Consider the following 22,710-nt stretch of genomic DNA (forward strand, 5'->3'; position numbering starts at 1 on the left):
TTTAGGATTGTTTACTAAGGAGCGTTACTGTTTATGGCGCATACAATTAAAGCGCGTGCTAACCATGTAGGCACCTATAAGGATATTGTAGGCACGCACACAGTTAACACGTGTATCTCATTAATGTGCATTAAAAATGCTAACGCGCTTATACTGCAGCTTAGTAAACAGGGTCCTTGGTGTTAGTCAATTGTTATTTCATGATATTTATATCTACATATGGGAAGCTTTTAAATAAATTAAAAATCTGGCCAATAAGTAAAAAAAAAAAACGGCACTGCCTATCCAACTGAAACAGCTTTACAGATGGACCAACACAATAAAGAACGACGACAACGTGGATGCAGCAGCTCATAGGTTTGCTTGCTTTGTTTTGAGTGTACTAGGGATGACGGCAGCGCGGAGGAGTGGAAAAAGAGATTAACCTAATTGGCTTCCTTGCTTACAGTGGACTACATAAGATCACTTCCTCTCCTGTCTATTAAATCTCCTTGATTCCCTGCACCCTTCCGCATGCCCATAACTGTGACGTCACAATCCGGGGCTGCCCTGGAGGTGTTGCAATGAGAGTAGGGGGTGGGGCGCTTTTGCTGTTTGTTTCCTGTGTTGTCGGAATGGAGGTGCTGCAGTAAGAGTGGGGGGTGGGGTGGCTTTTGCTATCTGTTTCCTGTGTTGCAGTCAGGCGTCCTGCCGCCTACTTCTTTTTCGTTCTGTCTGTCTGTCTGTCTCTCTCTCTATGGGAAGGCGGTGTCCTGGGTCCTGCTAAGGGCGATCGGTAAGTTTCAGCTGCTTTAAACTAAAGTTTTCTGACTCATTTGATCTCTGGAGGATGGGAAAGTTTCGTGCCTGAGCTGCTGTGCACAGCTCGGGGAAGCTCAACCTTGCTCTTTCTTCCTGTACTGCTTGTTTAGGTGCTGGCTATCAAGCTGCAGTTTGTTTTATTTTGTGGGCGGTTTGCGTATAACACGCAGCATCCGATCTTTTTCCCCGGACCTTTTGTGTGTACAGCATGGGAACAGCACATTTTCGCTCGCCGGGCTGAGGCTGAAACTTGCTACTTTGTAAGTTCAGATGTTTTGTCTGGAAAGCCTTTTCTTCAGCCTCCTGGTGTCGGGATCAGCGTTTTGTGAAATGTGCTTCGAGACTTTAATTAGCCTCGTATGGACTAATCCGTTTCTTGAGGCATAGGCTTCTGAGGACAGGAGTGTTCCCTCCCTCCCCCCCCCCCCCCCCCCCCCCCCCCCCCGATTGACTGTTATCCGTTAATGCTCATGCCTCAGTAAATTAGTTAAGCCTTGGACTTTCCAAACTGGCCTGGAGTCCACTTTTCAAGATAGCCACAATGAGTATGCATGACAGAGAACCATATGCAGATTAATGTCATACATATTCCTTTCTGGATATCCTAAAAAGCTGACTGGCTGTGGGGTCATAGTAACATAGTAGATGACGGCAGAAAAAGACCTGCATGGTCCATCCAGTCTGCCCAACAAGATAAACTCATATGTGCTACTTTTTGTGTATACCTTACCTTGATTTGTATCTGTCATTTTCAGGGCCCAGACCGTATAAGTCTGCCTAGCACTATCCCTGCCTCCCAACCACTGGCTCTGGCACAGAGCCCACATGCATTGTCCTTAAAGGTGCCACCAGACTGTCACATTAGCTTGTTATTAGTTTTCTAAATATTGCTCAAGGTGGCATAGCATTATAAATATTCATGGACAATAACTCCCTTCCCAAAGGAGGCGATGATCTACAGAAGATAAAGGGGCCTTTGTACTCAAGGTTAGCGTGTGCTAAATGCTATGAAGCCCATAGGTATAAAATGGGTTTCTTAGCATATGCTGATTCTGTCAGTTTGCGTTAACCTTTAGTACAAGAGCCCCAAAATGATTTGCCCAAGGTCACAAAGCATGTGAGTGGGGAATTTGGATTTGAACTTCGCTTTCTAGTTATGAACCTGCTGCTCGGTCTCGTCGGTAGGCAGCTTCTGCTTTATTACTGTAGTTTTCTTCACTTTAGTGAGGCTGACGTAATAAGGGAAACTTAATTATATACTCTGTTTAGTGCTGTGTTGTGCACACATCTGTATGTGTAGAGCTTAGCGACTGACCTATGCAGGGCCCTTTGTCTTCTGTGGATCTGCAGTGAAGTGTGTACAAGCCCTGAAGGCTCACTCCATAGTGTTTTAGTGCTGGGGATTTAACTCCTGATCTGAGATGGAGAAAAGTAAAGGTTGCTGGCGAGCTTCATGCGTCAGCATGATTTACCCAATGATTCTTCTGGCTCCCCTAACTCTCTTTATTTTTTTTAAAAACTGCGGATGATTCTTTTGTGTAATTCCATTCCTTATAAAAATATGGGGTTGATATTCAGAATGGTTTAAGCAGACAGGGAAGGCTCCTGGCTGTTTAAACCATGCCAAGCAGGCTGTCTGTAAATATTCAGCCGTACAGCACTTAACTGGGGAGTGCCTCTGAATATTGGCTCGGACTACACAGTCAGAATCCGAGCGATGTCCGGGTGGAGTCACAGGGGAGCTGGCGTTTATGCAGGTACAGGCCATATTCAGTGTTGGTGCCTGTGTAGCTAAGTGGGCCAGATAGACTGCCCTATCTTTTGCCCCTTAGCTCTGCGGGTGCCAGCATTAAATATTGCCCAGCACCTGCATAACTTCCGGGTCACTGATTGATTTCCCACCCTTTCCCTGACCCCTCCTGGTTCCGGTTCTTGTCCCCCTGGTTTCTCGATCTGATACCCCATTTCTGATCCCTGATACTGTAGTGAGATGGGGCAGGAGTGGCCTGCTCCCCCCTCTGGCTCCAGGTTCAAAATGGTGGCGCTGATCCCTTTCATTAGTACTGCAAAACTACTGCTAGAGGTTAGTGCCGCCATTTTGAACCTGGAGGCAGACAAGGCATGAGTGGAAGGGGACCACTCCTGCCTCAACCCAGCCCTTGGGGCACACTTAACCAGTCACGTTTCAGCATTTGAGAATCACTGTCATAGACAGTCCGGTCCTGGAGTACCCCTTGCCAGTCAGGTTTTCAGACTATTCACAATGAATATGCATCAACTTGATTTGCATGCACTGCCTCCATTATATGCAAATCTCTTTCATGCATATTCATTGTGGATATCCTGAAAATCTGACTGACAAGTGGTACTCCATGACCGGACTTGGGAAACACTGCGTTGGACTACCAGGGATCACCTTCAGGGAAGTCCTGGGGGGCGGGAGGGAGGAGGAATTGTGGAGCTGGGGATATCAGCAAGAGAGCTAAACTCCCAAGAGAGTGTTGGGAAACAGAATGGGGGGGGGGGGGGATTGGAAAGGGTTTTTTTTTTTGGACCAGTGGGGGGTTATGAGGATGTGACAGATCCTCTACTGCAGGTTCCAGTCATGACTTTTCTGGATATTCAATGTCTGTGCTTGGACATGGCCTAGCATTCCAAGTCTAATTTAGCTAGCGACAGTTAGCTGTTGAGAAAAAAAACAGCCAACTGCCGGCTGAATGTTGACCAGTCCTCTAATGTTAATAAATGTTCACTTAAAAAAAAACAAGTTGAGGAGAGGCGGATTCCTCCTCGCATGGCTGAATATTAAATGCTGCCTCAGCAGATGCTTAATATTTATTCATTCACTACACCTCAGCAATGATTGGTCCCTTGTCTGTGAAGGGATCAATGTCTCCATTCTGTATTAAATCCTAAATGAGGATTGGTCCCTTCACTGTCAAGGGACCAATCCTTGCTGAGATGAAGTGAATAGTGTGCACAGAAAGACCTGGTGCAGAAATTATGCACATATTACTGTGGGTTTGTGTGCAGATTTTTCCATATGTACGTGTGCTATTTTTAAAAATGCCATATGGCATTAAGGGCCCTGTTTATTAAGCTGCGCTAGAGGCGCTTTAGTTTTTTTTAGCGCTCGCTAACTGTGTAGATGCCCATAAAATTCCTATGTGCATTTACATAGTTAGTGCGTGCTAATTTTTAGTGCTAAAAACACTAGCGCACCTTAGTAAACTGAGCCCTAAGTTTGCAGCATTGGTAGCAACACATAGGTTTGTTTTTGCAATGCATTAAGAAACAACAGATTTTCTGTGTGCTTTAACACACAACTTTATTATATTGGTCCCTGTATAAGTCTCTGTCACACAGATGTTTTGGTGTTTGTGTCTGCTCTGTTGTACTTCCAACTCAGTCAGAACCATGGCTTGGATGAACCTTCAATTCACAACTATTTTTGGTTTTTTTTTCTGTATATTGCATCTATTCTGGTCATTGCTGTGACGGAGCTAGTTGCACTCTTGACCATAATTCCCTCTCCCTCCTTTCTCCAGCCACTAGGACACAAATTGACATAGTATCTGTTATATTTGAGTATAATCTGACGTGTAAAAAAAAAAAACCTGGTGCAAGTGGTTTAATTTATTTAATCAAAACTTATATTTCACACAGTTTGCGCATTGATGATCTTTGCGGAGAACGACAGACTATTTCAGCTTGTAGTTCAGACACTAATAGTGGCACATCTGGACTAGTGCAGCATTATATATGCTCATGGCTCGACAAACCCCAGGCGCCAGGTTGCCATGGTGACTAACAGTTCGGGCCTGTAGCCTGGGTTTTGCCGCACTACCTCAAGGCAGCACCCGTTCGAGCTACAAAAGCAGAGGGTATGGGTTCGGTGCCTGTGTTGCTGCAGTTGGGGGGGGGGAAAGAGTATGATGGTTGGGAGCTTGTGTTTCTGCAAGGTAGGGTTGAGATAATGTGATGGTTGAGTGCCCGTGATGCTGCGGGGTAGGGGAGTGAAAACTGGGTGTCTCTGTGCTATGTGGGGTGGTGGGGGAAGGGAGGCAGTGCTGGGTATATGTGTAATGTGGGAGAGGGGATGGAGCAAGAAATGGGTATTTGTGTGCTTTGGGGGGAAGAAGGAAGAGAGCACTGGGTGGATGGGGAGGAGGGAGGGAGCGAAGACCTGGATGTCCATGCTGTGGTGGTGGGATAGGGAAACAGCCTTCTAGAGTTCTCTCTCCCCATCCCTCAGCCTTCACTGCCACTTCCAGCAAGACCCCTGTTCCGTCGATCCCCAAGCACTATGACGCATACTCACACCATCCACCTTTCTCCAGGCCCCCCCCCACCTTTCTTTAACCCTCTCACCCACTTTGATCCTGGGGAACTGGGTTTGATTCCCACTGCAGCTCCTTGTGACTCTGGGCAAGTCGCTTAACCCTCCATTGTCACAGGTACAAATAAGTACCTGTATATAGTATGTAAACTGCTTTGATTGTAACCACAGAAAGGCGGTATATCATGTCTCTTCCCCTTTCTCTTGTGACACACCCCACCATCCACTTGTGTCCAACCCCCAGCCCTCCCTTGGCACAGACCACCCCAATTGCAGTCCTTCCCCCACCAATGGTACACAGACCCCCCCCCCCAACAAGGCGCACACACACCATTCCAGCGCAAGGAGGAGCTACACAGCCACACATCGAGATGCTTCCTGCTCCTCTGCCGCACCCGGGCCCGACTGTTCTTTTGAGCCCCATGGCATATTAATGGAACTGCCGGGCACCAAGGTGGTAGAGAAGGCAGAAGCCACCATGAAGTGATGTGTATGCAGGGAGGGAGACAGAAACAAAGCATCTGTGCTGCACTGCATTGCAGCGGCAGCAGACTGCACAGAATTGTGCGCAGTCTGTGGAGGTTGAGAATTCTGCCCAAATTCTGCATTGCGCAGTAGTGTAGAATTCTCCCTGGAGTACCACTTCAACAACTAACTTGCTATGCAACTTATAAATGTGCATAAATAAAAAAAAAAATTCCAGTCATTCAAGTCTGGCTCCTAGATCCTAAGAAACTTTGTTGAGACCTGGTATGTCATGTGTCCATCCAAGAGAAGGAAGACAGCAGCCCGACTGATATACGAAACTACTAGATTTGAAAGTGCCAGGCCATTGTTTTGTAAACTCCACTGGCTTCTGATGGAGGCATGCTCAATTTTTGGTCTTTTTAATCTTACACGGCCAAGTGCTGCAGAGTACGGTAAATTTAGTTTCTGTACTTATGAATTGTCAGCACCTCTAGATGTTATTTGAGGCTTCAGTTCTCTTTCACCCCAATGTACAATTTGTGACGGAATTGTCCTTAACAGTTCCTTATCGAGTAGCAAAATATGTGTTGCCGAACAATATACGTTATGAGTTTAATTATATGATTTTTTGAAAAGTATTAAAAACTTTGCTATTCAGAAGTTCGCATTATGTTGAACTGTGATAACTTAAACAATATTTCAGCTGAAGGACTTCAACAACATTCAGTCTCCTAATGGTAATCTAAACCAAAAATTCACTATAGAAACTCACTTTAAATTCCAAAATTACATATTCACAATACTTTATTAACTTATTCAATAAAACAATACAAAATGACCAAGTCTTACATTTCTACAAAACCACTCAAGTGATATAGATCTTTAATATTTCTTTAAATATGTTTATACATCTGGTTCATACTCAACTGCATGATGTACTTTTAATATTTTATATGAGCTCATATCCTTAACAATCATCTCTAAACTATACCCAAATATTTATCACCAATTCCTGTATCTTGAGAATGTTATTTACCATTCGATGACTGCTGATTGAGTTCCACAAAATCTATCCATTATTTTCTATTTCAGTCAGTCGGACATAGTTCTTCAATAATTATTCTTTAAATACAGAGTTTGACTGATGTTCCCAACTGATTAGAATCTCAAACATGGGCTCATGTTTCGCTAACTGCGTCATCAGGGAACTCTTACAGTATCACTCAATATATGCAAAACCATTTTTCAGAAAGCTTTGCTGGCTGGTTCTCCAAGGCACACTCTGGATACTGGAACTGGTGATAAGTATTAGGGTATAGTTTAGACATGATTATAAAGGCTATGAGATCATATAAAATATTGAAAGAAGTACATCATGCAGTTGAGTATGAACCAGATGTATAAATATCGTTAAAGAAATATTAGAGATCTATATCACTTGAGTGGTTTTGTAGAAATGTAAGACTTGGTCATTTTGTATTTTATTTTTTATTTTTTTTTCATTAGTATTATTTAAATCTCTTTATTAAATTCAAATTTAAACAAAGATACGCCTCTTTGAATAGATACATCCATTTCAAACATCAAAAAGAAACGTATAAAGAACCTTATTACAAAGATATTAGCCTTGAGAAATGGAATTATAGTCCACTAATAAAAATGGTAGACTCAAGATGGTATATCCCCGAGGCCATACGCCAGGCCCCCTCCCTGCCCATCTTCAAATCTCTGCTTAAAGCCCACCTCTTCATCGTCGCCTTCGGCACCTAACCTCTACACCTCTACCCAGGAAATCTAGACTGCCCAACTTGACATTTCGTTCTTTAGATTGTAAGCTCCTTTGAGCAGGGACCGTCCTTCTTTGTTTATTTTGTACAGCGCTGCATAACCCTAGTAGCGCTCTAGAAATGTTAAGTAGTAGTAGTAGTGCGGTCTTTGTTACCATGTAGCTTGTACTGAAAGACAGGCATATACTACTTCTATTTATCAAGGTGTGAAATTAGAGAGAGAGATGTGTAACCATGCAGGTATGCCAGCAAATGAGTTCAGCACATTCAGAATAAACTTCCTGTCTTGCCCCATCCTTGGCCACCTTTAAATCTAGACTGAAAGCCCACCTCTTTAACATTGCTTTTGACTCGTAACCACTTGTAACCACTCACCTCCACCTACCCTCCTCTCCTCCTTCCTGTACACATTAATAGATTTGATTACTTTATTTTTTGTCTATTAGATTGTAAGCTCTTTGAGCAGGGACTGTCTTTCTTCTATGTTTGTGCAGCGCTGCGTACGCCTTGTAGCGCTATAGAAATGCTAAATAGTAGTAGTAGTAGTGGTATATAAGCCAAAGGAAGTTAGCATAACAATAAGTAGGTTAAAGGAATACGATCAGCGGTTCCTAAATTTTTTTCGGGACTCGGCGTTTGGGTTGGAACTTGGTTCCTCTTCTTATCAAGGAAGGACCGCAATTGTTCAGGTTCAAAGAATATATATTTTTTCTCCTTGAATATCAACATGCATTTACACGGAAATCGTAACTGGAAGACCGCCCCAGTAGCTAGAGATTCCTGTTTCATATCCAGGAATTTTTTTCGCCTCTGCTGTGTCCATCGTGCAATATCTGGAAATATAGAGACCTTGCTTCCTTTAAAATCTGGGTGAATATTTTTGAAATAAAGTCTCATTAAAGATTCTTTATCTTGTAGGAAAACAAATGTTACAATTAAGGTTGGTCTAGTCTCTGTATTATCCATTGATTGCTCCAGTAAGTTAGTTAAGTCCAACTTCTCAGGTGAATTAGATTTAGAAATAGCCTGTTGTGGGGTAGCTTTCATTTCCAGATAATGAATTTTTGGTAGTGGGGGTAATGATTGCTCAGGGTATTTATATACTTCTTTCAAGAATTTTGCAAACATATCCTTGGGAGTGACAAATTTAGACTTTGCAAAAATTTAGCAATCTTACATTCAGGTTTCTTGATTGATTTTCAAGATTCTCTAGTTTCCTATGAATTAATATTCGATCCCCTGAAGTTAATGCTTGATGTTGAGAAATTTTTCCTATTTGTCCTTCCAAGTCAGTTTGCTTTCTCAACAGCCCTTCAGTTTGTCATTTTGTATTTTATTGAATATGTCAAAGTATTGTGAATATGTAATTTCGGAATTTATAGTATAGTGAATTTTTGGAACTGTGATAACTGTAAGGCTTTGATCATGTAAGTTTTAGGGTTTGCTCAATTCTTTGTAAGCTACAGAACATATGTTATGAGTTTGTTTGATCTCTTAAAAGCTATTAATAGCTTGGTTATTTCAGTTCGTATCATATATTATGTATGTTATAGGGTTTGCCGTACTGAATTAAATTTTGGGTATGTGCAGCCTATAAGTGCTTGTTTGTTTTTGTAAGTTTATGGATGCTGTGAAATTGTGGCTTGTGGTAATTTTGGATTAATTTTGTTACATCCTACGATTTAACGATTTTTATTCAGGATCAAACATCGAACAATGAGACAAGATGTGTAAACAAAGAGCACTAACAGTAAGCAAACAGCATAATGATAAGCAAAGACATCATAAAGGAAAAGCTGGATAACACATGATCCCATTTTGTTTTGTGGGGAAAAAAAACCCTCCCACACCCTCCCCCCGCTCTGCCCTAGTTTCCTTTCAAATTTAACGGTTCTATACAAGATTAATTTTATTTGATCCTATTTGTGCTTGGATCTAGTATCTTACTTGCAACCCGCTATGAACTCTATTACTGGTATTGGCGGGCTATAAGTAAACTAACTGTAATGTAATAAAAGAATAATATAAATGTATACAAAAAAAAAAGCTGCAAATCTATAGCATGATAATGCCCGGGAATAATTTCAAATTAAAAATTTCTCAGTGCAAAGATGATATACTCTCAAAATGTCAAAACACAACATATGTATACTGTTATATACACTGTTTTATTGTAAGCCACATTGAACTGAAATTTGCTTTTTGGATAATGTGGGATATGAGAATAAATATAAATAAATAAATAAATAATCATATGCCCTGTTGCTTAAGGCTGAACTGAGTCTGGAGCAGGAGCAGTTGCCAGAAATGTTCTGCTGCACTGGAACAACTTTTCCTCTCAGCTGAAAAATTGCACAGTGTCAGAATGACAAATTTGATGCTTTAAAACATTTATGTGCTCCACTTAGTGCCTGTTTCCAACAGATGTGATCGGTGAGAGGCATAAATGTGGCTGCAGTATTTTTTTAAAGCGGCTGTTCGGTGTATTTGACTTCAGAAGTTTGCTCTCTTGTGGTGCTAGCTCACAATAGTGCAGCATAGCCCTAGGTTGGATACATCCCTTAAACCAATATTTGAAGAAGAGCTCTAGCCAGGAAATTAATCCTTTCCTCCCCTGTGTTAGACAGATTTTTTTCTGGGCCTGTCACTATGCAGCATTAATCTAAATCTGCCCCAAATCTGTCCAGCTGAGGAGGTTTGCAGACTGCTAGGCAATGAATGGTGAGTTTTCTGTTCATTATGGCTCTAGAAACTTATATAATTTTTTAGAAAAGACATTTTCATCAATATTCAGCTGATGGCGGTGAGTGTTAAAAATAAAAATACGTCAATGCTCTGAATGTCGGGGGAGGGGAGAATACCTTTTTCCGTGCTTTTTGTCGATGTGGCATTCTAGCATTTTGGAGGCCACTTCGATATTTAGGGATTCTTTTTGGTCCTCGAGTCTTGTTGAATAAATGGGAGGCATATGGGATCTCTGACAAAAATTCACATTTATTACTGAGTAAAGCCTATGCATTGGGGTAGAAGTGCATACTTAAGCACTGGATGCAGGAGGAGACCCCCCCACCTCTTTTTGTTATTGGAGAAATAGACTGCATGCCCTTATGTAGTGGGAGGCAAGGGCTGTTAGGAATTCTCCAAAGGGCAGAAAGGATTTCATGTCTATCTGGAGATGCTACTTGCAAAAAAAATCCCATAAAGTAAGAAGTGCAGTATTGAATAGATTTCAGGGTGTTACTTAAGTAGGTACCATCATACCTGGGGTATTTTAGGGGTTCTCTGCTTGGTTAGGAGTGGATGAGGTGGGAATATTAGATATCACTCTGAGATGACCTGGGGTCATCTTCGTGTTTGTTTACGTTCAGGGTGGTAGGGTTAGAGAGGGAAAAGGGGTGATTTTGGATACACATTGTTGCTTTGAACAGGGACTAGGGTAATGAGGGGGAAGGTGAGGGAGTATTTTCACAAATCAAAAATGGGATCAAATGTTATCTAGCTCTTTGCTGTTTGTTGTCTTTGATTATTGTTCTGCTATGTTTGAAGATCTTGTCTAGACTTGATATTTTGTTGTTAGATGTTGGATGTGCTTGATTCTGAATAAATGCTCACAGCCACTGGTTGGTTTAGACCCAGATATTTAATGCCGGGCTCTGTCCTGATACTTGCTGTGATACCCTTAAGCAGGAGTCCTTAAATCCAGTCCTCGAGGTCCACAACCCAGCATGATTTTCAGGATTTCCACAGTGAATATGTATGAGATCTATATGCATTCACTGCTTCCATTGCATGCAGATAGATCTCCTACATATTAATTGTGTAAATCTTGAAACCCAGGCAGGGTTATAGACCTTGAGGACTGGATTTGAGGACCCCTGCCCTTACGTTATGCGAGTAAGGCGAATAGTCAGTGCCGTATCCGCATAACTAACTGGGCAAAGTTAGGACAGCTATTTAAATGGTCATACTTGCCTGGTTAGCTATGTGGGCACCTTGCTGGTAACTGTATAATTTCTGGGTCCAGATGGCCAGAGGGGGGATATTTGGCAGCACTGCACAGTTTATAAGTGTTGCTAACTATCCCAGGGATGGGCAATCTCTGTCCTGGAGGACTGCAACTCAGTTGAGTTTTCAGGATTCCCCCAATAAATATGCATGAGATCTATTTGCATACAATGGAGGAAGTGCATGCAAATAGATCTCATACATATTAATTGGGAAATTCTGAAAACCCAACTGAGTTGAGGACTGAGGTTGCCCACCCTTGGAATATCCCCTCCTTAAGCGCCCAGCAAGATTTAACCGGGCAGGAGCCTGTCCTGCCAAATATTTTTGCATATTGGACTCATTCTTTTTTTTTAAAGAGCAGCAGAGTGCTATCCTTTCTTTGCCTTAGTGGTTTTCTTGTTTCTTATTCCTAGGTCTCCTTTATTGTTGCCCTGTTAACTTGTTATTAATTGCATTTTGATTTAGGTTGTTATGGTCATGCTTATTTGTAAAGTTTTCAGCTCTTCAGCTCCTGTTCCAGCTGTCTGCAGTATATTTATGCTTTTATATGATTCTGTGGGGAAGGTTTCTCATTTCTAATGCTGAGTGGTTGTGGGAGAATTAAAAGGAACTTGGTGCTAACTCTCCAGGAATTTATATCAATTGGAATATTGAGGGCTCCTTTTCCAGAGCCTACGCTAGCGATTCCGGCACTGCAAATGCAACGAAGCCCATATTGAATGGCTACATCACATTTGACTCGCTGGAATCACTAGCACAGCTTTGTAAAAGGAGCGCAGAGTCTTTCTCGTTCTGATTCATTTATGCTTTTCTTCCATTCTCTCTCTATAGAAAGTTGGTAAGTCAAGCCCCTCAGGATGGCCAGCTAAATTATTTAATCTTTAAGTATTGCTGCTTCTGCTCTAATACCCCCCACAAAAACAAAACAAAACCCTATGATCTCCTATAGACTTCAAAACAGTTGACTTTGAAATCCTTATATTGCTTCTTCTATTAGCTAGGTAATTCTACTTGTAAAATTGTCAACTGCTATGTTTTGTATGTTAATACAGCACAGAGAGGGAGCAAAGTACAAACAAAAGTCCAAAAAGCAAAACAGAAAGTTCCAGGAGCCTTCAAAATAGGGACATAAATCCTTTAATCATATGTGTTGGTGAAACAGTCCTTGGATAGACCCGACACGGGCCGTGTTTTGGCGCCTAGCGCCTGCGTCAGGGGTCACGAAGAGTAGCAGAAAGCGTACAGCATTGTTGTTCAACTCAACAAAGTGGTTGGAAGCAAAATGCTGCGACGTTGTCTTGTCCTTCGCAAAAAATCAGCAAAACAGATTCTCTAGTAAAGAGACGCTCTCCTTCAGTAATGGAGTCAGTGAAGTTGAACAACACTGCCGCACGCTTTCTGCTACTCTTCGTGACCCCTGACGCAGGCGCTAAGCGCCGAAACACGGCCTGTGTTGGGTCTATCCAAGGATTTTCACCAACACATATGATTAAAGGATTTATGTCCCTATTTTGAAGGCTTCTGGTACTTTCTGTTATGTTTTGTATGATAGGAATACGCAAGTTCATCATTATTGAATAATTATCGTGTTGGTCTAGTAAAAGTGAATCCCAGCCAGTGGATTTCAGAGGCTGGTCAGCTTGTAATCTGTAGCTGCTGTTCAGTAAACAAAATAACAGAATCCAATGGTTGACATAAGGTGTGTATTTGTTTTCCCTTCTCCCTTTTAATCTTTAATTGAAGTGCCAGGTATTTCATTTTCATACGGTTCCTTTGTTGTGACATTTTAAACATTTTTGATCCTGCAGTTTCTTCCCGGTCATCTAGGCTTCTGCCTCAGTTGGAACAGACTTCTGTTGGTTTGTGAGGCCCAGGGCATTTCTCCCTTTTTTTTTTTTATAGCCCTTGTTTAGCCCAGTTTGAACTCCCTCCAGAGCTTGATAAGTGTTGCATCCTGAGTCTGACCAGAAGGGTCATGTTTGTGCAGTGACTGAGAGGCCCATCTCCCCAAGAGCTCCTGGCTGGTGTAATGTACTTCCTTGCATCTGCTTCTCATGCCAGTTCACTGAACTGCTATTTACTTGGGTTTTTGTTTGTGTGTTTGTGTGTGTGTGCATTCATGAGAACAATCTTATCCTGCTTCTCAGAGAAGGCCCTGTAATGTAACTAGGCTTTGCTTAAGTTTGGGTTCTGTTACCAGAACAACTTCTTTTGCTCTCTTCCCCCCTTTTCTTCTCTCATCGCTGACCCAGGGACAGATAGGCCTGTGCTGCACTTCTTACCTCTTGAGCTCAGGTGATCAGGCACCTGAGTGGCCTAGGCCAGGGTGGGCCATGGTTAAGTGAGCAAGTCACAATGTTTTGAGAGGACTGGCGCAAGGAATGTGACTTAATCCCTGTTAGGGAAAAACGCAAAGCATCTTACTGTATTCATCAAAATCTTTTGTAAGCTGTGATTTGTAGTTTATTGTACGTTAACTGTCAGAGCCTTAGAGTGCCATCCTTCAGATGCCTCTGTAATGGGATTCTTACAGTTCTGCTAATGAACCTGAGGTATTAAGCCCTAGAGGTGGGCAAGGAAAACATAACATAACTTTTGGGGGAGGAAGTTTGGGGAGGGTTGGTATGCGGCCTTATCACTAAAATTGCAGCAGAAGTGAGGCAACAGAATTGAGGGGATGCAAACAGGGCAGTTGCCCTGGGCTCTTATGCCAGAAGGGAACCTGACCTGGCCAAAGTAGCAGGCTGCATTTTCTTCTGATGTGACTTTGAGGCCTGCTCCCAAATTCTGCCCTGAGCCTCTCCATGACTAACATTGAGGAGTAGCCTAATGGTTAGAGCAGTGGGCTGAGAACCTGGGGAACTGGGCTAAATTCCCACTGTGGCTTCTTGTGGTTCTGGGCAAGTCATTTAACTCTTCATAGCCCCAGGTACAAAAACTTAGATTGTGAGCCCACTAGGGGCACAGAAATTACCTGCATATAATAAATGTAAACTGCTTTGGTTGTACCACAGAAAGGCAGTATGTCAAATCCATGACCCTTTACCCTGCCCCTCCCCCCAAGGCACTACAGGTTTAACTGCAACCGTAGCAGTGCTCCAGGGTAGTACTTCCAGGGTTCTCCACTACCTGTTTACTGACATAAGTTGAAACAAAATCAGAGAGGTCAGTTAGACTCTGAACTGCTTTTAGCCATGTCTACATAGAAAGTGAGTGGACAGCAACTTCTGACTGAGAACCTCTAGCCTATTATGCACAGAGAAGCCAAGGGTGGCCCACCACAATGCTGGAGATTTACCACAGCAGTGCTGGAGATGTACCACCGCAATGAGCGAGATTTTTCTTGCGGGCCCTAGCCATGTTTAAAACTTTTTGGAATGTGCATCTGCCAGAACTAGACATATTCCAATCAATAAATAGAAAATAACATTCTTTTTTTTTTTTTTTTTTTTTTTACCTTTGGTCATTTTATTTTTCTTATTGTGTTGGTCCCAGTCTCTGGTTTCTGCTTTCCTCTGTCTTATCAGAGACTATCCATTTGGCATTTCTTCTCTCTGTGTCCACCATCCATCTTCCCTCTGTGTTGCTATCCACCCTGTCCAGTATTTCCTGTGTTGCTACTCCAACCTTGCACCATGTTTAACGCCCACTTTCTTGCCCTGTCCAGCATCATCCCTCTGTATCCCTATCCCCTCACATGTCCAGCATTGTTCCTCTGTCCTCTATATCCTTATCTCTCCCCATGTCCACCATCTCTCCTTCCTTCTTTCTTCCCTCCCTTCTGCCCCTTCCCCAGGGTCCAACATCTTTCCCTTTCCCTTCCTCCTGCCACCCTCCTTGGGAATTCAACAAATGTTCCTCTCTCTCTTTCCTGCCCCTACCCTATGTGAGAGTCCAGTATTTCTCTCTCTTCCTCCCCCCCCCCCCCCCCCGACAGGTCCTGGCATCCTGTCCTCCCACACTCCCACCCCTTGGGTGCAGTATTTCCCCCTCTTCTCCTGTAGATCCTGGCATCATTTAGCGCACTCTCCCTTCCTGGGTTCAGCAACACTCTCATTCGCTCCCTGGTCCTTTAAGTGTTTCACCTTAGATTGCTGGCAGTGGCAGAAGCAGCATGCTGAGAATGTGTTGACTGGCCTGCAAGACCTTCCCTCTGCCGGTCCCCCCCTTCTGATTCTAATCAGGAGGAGGTGGGACTGGCAGAGGGAAGGTTCTGTGGGCTGGCTGATGCAGCCCATTCTCAGCGCTGCTACTGCCGCTGCCTGTGAGCTAGGTGAGATGCTTAAAGGATCGGGGGCGGGGTGAAAGAGAGAGAGGTAGTGTTGCCAAACCGGGGAAAGGAGATTGCTTCCTTACCACAGAGGGAGGGGGAACGCAAAGTGCCAATGCTGGAGAAAAGGGCACTTGTGCATGTGAGCTGGAGAAGGGGGTCCAATGCATGTATCACACGCCTAATGCGTGTGACTTGTGTGACTTGGCATGTCTACCATATGCAAGGTTTCTCCCTTTCTTGCTCCTCGCCACCCCTTTACTGCATCTCTCCCTTCCAACCCCTCCACACCCATGTCCAGTAATTCTCCCTCTCTTGCCCCTCTGCATTAACTTTCTTCCTCCACTCCCTATAGCATCTGTCCCTCCCCATATCCAAAAATTATTCTTCTCTTTTTCTTCCCCCCTCCCAGCACATCCCACTGAGGACTGCAAAAGTCTTCCACTACCTACCCCCGCCCCCCCCCAGGCCTTGGTGGTCTAGGGTAGGTCGGGCAGCTACCATTCCCAGCCACTGCTTCCCTTGCTGGCTCCACAGTTCTAAATGGTGTTGCAGCCACCATTTTGAGCCTCGGAGCCAGCATGTGTAGCAGCAACTAGGGATTGCTGCTTTCTGACCTATCCTAGACCACTAGGGCATCGTTCAGGTACGGCTGGTATTGGGGTAGGCAGTGGGAGACTTTTGTGGTCCTCAGTGGGAAGTGCCTGGAGGGGGGTTTCCCAGGGGAGGGGGATGTTTAGCTACAGACTTGCAGATCTTGCCTTTTTTCCAAATTCTAAATATTGAGAGTGTGACGAAATGAGAGAAACAAATACCTCCATTGCATAAATGTACAGGAAGTGGGCCTCTTTCAGTTGAAAGGAAGCTCTAGAATGAGGGGAAGAAGATAAAGATGAGAGGATAGATTCAGGAATAGTCTAAAAACTACTTTATGAAAAGAGTGGCAGATGCGTGAACGGCCTCCCAAGTGAGGTGGTAGAGTTGAAGATTGTAATTGAGTTCAAGAAAGCATGGGAGAAGCACAGAGGATCTCTAAGGGAGAGGAAGGGATAATAGTAGATGCATAAATGGGAAGACTGGATAGATCAGTGATGGCGAACCTTTCAGACACCGAGTGCCCAAACAGCAACCCAAAATTGAATTATTTATCGCAAAGTGCCGGTACTCATTATGGACGGGGTCACCACATATGACTCCACCCCTATGATAGCCACACCCCTTACACCAGCCATGGCGCATATAAACAGACATCATTGAAAATATTATACTAGTATAGGAGAAAAAAATAACATGATTTTCTTCCATTATAAATCATTTCTGTAAGCTGTTACAGCTCCAGTATACCCAGTGCAAAATAAGACAGCAGATGTAAATTCTCAAATTCGACATATTCCAAACACTAAAATGAAAATAAAGTGATTTTTCCTACCTTTGTTGTCTGGTGATTTTGTTTTTCTATCCATATTGGTTCTAGTCGCTGATTCTGCTGCTCTCTTTCTCTTAACTCCGTTTCCAGGGCTTCCTTTCCATTTATTTCTTTACTTTCCTCCTTTCTTCATTTCTTGCCATACATCCATGTCCAGCAACCCTCCTCTCCCCTCCTGCCACAAATGTCCAGCCACCCTCCTCTCCCCCCTGCCTTCCCTCCCAGCACCCGGCAGCACCCAGCACCAGGCTTCCCTCCCACCCAGCTCCCAACATCAGGCCCCCCTCCCACCCAGCAGCACCCAGCACCAGGCCTACCTCCCGCCCTCCCTCCAACCAAACAAGCAACCATCAACCCACCCGCCCGTCCTCCCTCCCTCCCTCCCAGCAACAGGAACTCCCCCTTCTCCTCTTAAATTTTAAAAGCGTACCTCCTCGGAGTTCATTCAGGCGGCATGCGTCGGCAGCGAAGCGCGTGTTCTTCGCTCGGCGCGCCTTCCTTTCTGTATCTCAAGCTCTGGTCCCGGCCATAGGTTCGCCATCACTGGGATAGATCATTATCTGCTGTTATTTTTGAAGGATTATAGTGAACATCCTATAATTACAGTTACACTCATGATTGCCATTTTCTGGAGTGTGGACTTCTAGAGAAGACATGCTGACAGTACTAGTATAGAGAGGGTAAAATGCAGGGTGAGCTTGCTGAATTCCATGTGAGAGAGATCGTTTTGGATTTGGCTTAGTTAACTATCTCCCCCCCCCCCTTTTTTTTTTTTTGCCGTGTTGAAATTCTACAACTAGTTGTTTTTATTTCTTATCTGGTAACGCTATTCTATCTGCAGAAAATTTGTACCAGAATAACTTTTTTAGGTATATCAGAAGCAAGAAGCTGGCAAAAGAATCAGTTGAACTGCTAGATGACCGAGGGGTAAAAGGGGCAATCAGGGAAGACAAGGCCATAGCAGAAAGATTACATGAGGTTTTTGCTTCGGTCTTCACCAAGGAAGATGTGGGAGAGATACCGGTGCCAGAAATGGTATTCAATGCTGACGCATCAGAGAAACTGAAACAAATCTCTGTAAAAATGGAAGATGTAATGGAGCAACTTGACAAATTGAAGGGTAGCAAATCGCCTGGATGGTATATATACCAGAGTACTGATGGAATTGAAAAATGAACTTGCAGAGCTATTATTAGTAATATGTAATTTATCTTAAAAATCAAGCATGGTACTGGAAGATTGTAGGGTGGCCACTGTAATGCCAATTTTCAAAAAGGGTTCCAGAAGTGATCCAGGAAATTATAGACTGGTGAGCCTGATGTTGGGGCCGGGCAAAATGGTAGAGATTTATTAAAGGATGTGGAGGAGTGGCCTAGTGGTTAGAGCACCGGTCTTGCAATCCATAAGTACATAAGTAATGCCATACTGGGAAAAGACCAAGGGTCCATCGAGCCCAGCATCCTGTCCACGACAGCGGCCAATCCAGGCCAAGGGCACCTGGCAAGCTTCTCAAACATACAAACATTCTATACATGTTATTCCTGAAATTGTGGATTTTTCCCAAGTCCATCCAGAGGTGGCCGGTTCAAATCCCACTGCTGCTCCTTGTGATCTTGGGCAAGTCACTTAACCCTCCATTGCCTCAGATACAAACTTAGATTGTGAGCCCTCCTGGGACAGAAAATATCCAGTGTACCTGAATGTAACTCACCTTGAGCTACTACTGAAAAAGGTGTGAGCAAAATCTAATTAAAAAAAATTATAAAAAAACAAAATTACAGAGCATATACATAAGCATAGATTAATGAGACAAAGCCAACATGGATTTAGTCAAGATAAATTCTTGCCTTTCCAATCTACTACATTTCTTTGAAGGGGTGAATAAGCATGCAGATAAAGGTGAGCTGGTCGATATTGTGTATCTGGATTTTCAAAAGGCATTTGGCAAATTATCTCATGAAATACTTCTGAAGAAATTAGAAAGTCATGGGATAGGAGGCAGTGCCCTATTGTGGATTAAAAGCTGGTTAAAAGATAGAAAACAGAGAATAGGGTTAAATGGTCAGTATTGTCAATGGAGAAGGGTAGATAGTGGGGTTTCCCAGGGGTCTGTGCTGGGACCGCTGCTTTTTAGCATATTTATGGGAATAACTAGTGAGGTAATTAAATTTGCTGATGACACAAAGTTATTCAGAGTTGTTAAATCGCAAGAGGATTGTGAAAAATTGTAACTGGACCTTACGAGACTGGGAATCCAAATGGATGATGACGTTACATAATGCAAGGTTCCACATTAGGTGTCACAACCCATGAAAAGGATTTAGGTGTCGTCGTTGATACCTTGAAACCCTCTGTTCGATGTGCACTGGTGTCTAAGAAAGCAAATAGAATGTTAGTAATTATTAGGAAAGGAATGGAAAACAAAACTGAGAATGTAATGCCTTTCTATCGCTCCATGGTGTGACTGCACCATGAATATTGTGTACAGTTCTGGTCATCGCATCTCAAAAAGATATCGTGGAATTAGAAAAGGTACAGAGAAGGGCAACGAAAATGATAAAGGGGATAGGATGACTTCCCTATGAGGAAAGGCTAAAGTGGCTAGGGCTCTTCAGCTTGGAGAAGAGAAGGCTGAGGGGAGATATGATAGAGGTTTATAAAATACTGAGTGGAGTGGTCTAGGTACATGTGAATTGCTTGTTTACTCTTTCCAAAAATACTAGGGCTAGGGGGCATGCAATGAAGCTACTAAGTAGTAAATTTAAAATGAATCAGAGAAAATATTTCTTCACTCAACGAGTAATTACATTCTGGAATTCATTGCCAGAGAATGTGTTAAACGCAGTTAACTTAGTAGGGTTAAAAAAAGGTTTGGATAATTTCCTAAAGAAAAGTCCATAATCATTATTAAGATGGACTTGGGAATATCCACTGCATATTCTAGGATAAGCAGCATAAATTCTGTTTGCTGTTCTGGGATCTTTCCAGGTACTTATGACCTGGATTGGCCACTGTTGGAAACAGGATCTTTGGTCTGTCCCAGTTTGGCAATGCTTATGTTCTCTGTTTTTGTTTTAAGAATTAAAATAGTAGGTTAACTTCTCTAAAAAGAGAAACTGGCAAGTTTATTGATATAATTTAGAGATGATATATCATCATATAATGATATCCTATGTGATTGTTACCCATCCTGCAGGGATACTTTTCTTACCAATCCTCTCCCTTCTTGCTCCTCCCAGTTTACTCTTTCTTTTCTCTGAGCTGGGCTATTAAAGTTGCATCTTGGACAGCAGATTGGTATGCTTTTACAGCAATAATCCTTAAGTGGGGTAGCTTAACTATCAGACTGCATGCCCCAACAACAATTTAGCAAACATTCATATTAGTAATTCTTGTCAGGCTATCTTAAACTGTCAGGCAGTGTCTCTGCAAATATTGTTGTACTGTTAGCTTGACTTAGTTACACACCAGACTTCTCTGCTACTTTTGTTCTGTGGAGGTCACAATGCGGTATGTGCTATGTTAGAATGCTGTGCTAAGTTCCAGTGTATTTTGTTCTAATGCACATGATCAAAAAATTGTTGCAATACAGAAAATATAATGGCATGCAAATTACTGCAGCATTAAAAATGTGTGGTGTTGGGAAAAAAAACAGTGCACACTGCTGTGGTAATATGCAATGTTTGCTGCATTATGAGTAAATATCTCCTTACCTTTCAGTGAATGAGTAGGGAGTGATAGGCTTACATGCTGATAGGAAGAGAAGTCTAAAAAAATAAAAACTAGATCAGTCTCCCTCTCTGACCCCACAAATTCTGCTCCTGATGGCTCAAAGGGCCTGGGCCTCACACTTCAACTCCTGACCACACAAATGTATCATTGGTTTCACAAATAGTCTGTATTGGACCCTCACCTCCTTCTCCACAAAAAATCTCTTGGGGCCTCAGATACCTTCTAGAACTCTTCAAGCCCACTTCTAGATCCAGAAGTCAGGAGCGGTGCTCAGTGGCTCCTGCATTGACGCCACCATCTTGGAAAATTGTGGTGCCTGAGCCCCATGCAGTAAGTCCTAATTCACTGCACGGGCTGCTTAAAAAGGGAATCATTGCATTATTTGGCAATCTGGCTCTGTGCAGTGTGCCCTGACAAACCCCACGGGGTCAGGTGCATCCATTTTTCAAGATGGCAGTGTGGAGGCAGGGAGGGACAAATGGGCGTTTCTCCTGTCTTCCTACTCTGGAAATGGGCTTGGGGGGGATTTGAGGGGGGACAGATCCACAGGCCCCCAGAGTATTTTTGTGGAGATGGGGAGAGGTGCAAGGGGGCTACAGGACAACCAGGGAAATCTTTGGGGTGGCAGACCATGGGCCACTTAGGTCACCAGGAATCATGAGCCATGTGAGGTGAAGTGTGGTTACGTCACCTCAGATGATCCCTTTTCTCCTGCTCTGAGCTGGTGTCAAGATTTAAGCATTGAGGGAAGAATTAAAAAAAAAAAAGTTTTTCTGCACAATTTTTAAGTCAGTAATGATAGCCTATTCTTCCATTTGCATTCAATCTGCAAGATCACTGTGCTGTCCTCTTAGTACAGTGGTTTTATTCAGGGTTTTCCTATTTGTGAAAGTCTTTCTGTATCAGGAGTAAGACTAGCTTGGGGAAATCTTGAATAAACTGCTGCAGTGCAGCATAGCACAGTTTATTGCTTTGGTCCCAGACTCCCAGATGCTTTTCCTTTTTTTTTTTCTACCAGGACTGCTTCTGTCTCCTGGACTCACATCTGATTTTTAATTAAGTTCTGGCACTTTCTTCCTGGAATGCCCTGGAGATCTGTTCTGCCCTTGACTCTTCCCTTGGAATTCTGGGATTTGTAGTCCTCTGTTTTCTCTCTCTTCCCAGCATGGCCATGAGCTCTTACTCCCACCGTTTAGGTGGCGGTAAGGGCTCTTGCGATACCCCAGCGGTAACATTTGCTGCTGGGTAAACCCCTGTGATACATATATATATTTTTTTAATCCAGCAGCACCGGAAATGGTGCACGCTGGAGGTGGAACTACCACCAGTGGCCACATTGGGCTGGCAGTAGTTCGGGTTGCTACATGGCAACCCTTTAGTAAAAGGACCTCTGAACAGTTGAGCCATGCCTTTTGAAAAGTAGCTATCCCCTGCTAAGCACAGTGCCCAAATTGTTTACTTTATTTGTGAGATACAGAATCCTTGTTACTGTTCTCCAAGCTGAGCAGGAGTCCTGCAGATCGGAGAGCTGTATGCTCTGAAATTTTACAGAATCTGAACTGTTCATAATTTTCAAGAAGCTGGTTATGCAGAGATCATTTCTGTAGTTTCTGTTTTCAAGGTTATTGTGCTGTTTCTTAAGGAAATGTAGCTTTCTCTATAGATTTCCAGTTTGCTATGGTCCGTCTTCAAGGTGTTTTGAGTTTGTGACCTTATCAACCGATGCTATTTAACATACTTATAAATGATATGGTAATCGGAACGACGAGTGAGGTGATTAAATTTGCATTTGATACAAAACTATTCAAAGTTGTTAAAACACATGCGGACTGTGAAATATTGCAGGAAGACCTTAGGAAATGGGAAGACTGGGCATCCA

General features: G+C 43.1%; 1 protein-coding gene across 2 annotated transcripts in view; it reads left to right on the forward strand.

Moving 5' to 3' along the window:
• The first annotated feature begins 634 nt into the window (after positions 1–634).
• TSPAN14 (tetraspanin 14) overlaps positions 635–22,710 on the forward strand; it is a 140,540-nt gene continuing 118,464 nt past the window's right edge. Inside the window, exon 1 of one of the 2 annotated variants that reach the window (XM_030203276.1) lies at positions 635–775. The gene's annotated coding sequence lies outside the window, so the exon portion shown is untranslated. Of the gene's footprint in view, positions 776–883; positions 1,062–22,710 lie in introns of those variants that run through there. The other variant, XM_030203277.1, reaches the window with a different exon arrangement.

The sequence above is a fragment of the Microcaecilia unicolor genome, chromosome 5 (assembly GCF_901765095.1).
Source record: "Microcaecilia unicolor chromosome 5, aMicUni1.1, whole genome shotgun sequence".
Classification (NCBI taxonomy): Eukaryota; Metazoa; Chordata; class Amphibia; order Gymnophiona; family Siphonopidae; genus Microcaecilia; species Microcaecilia unicolor.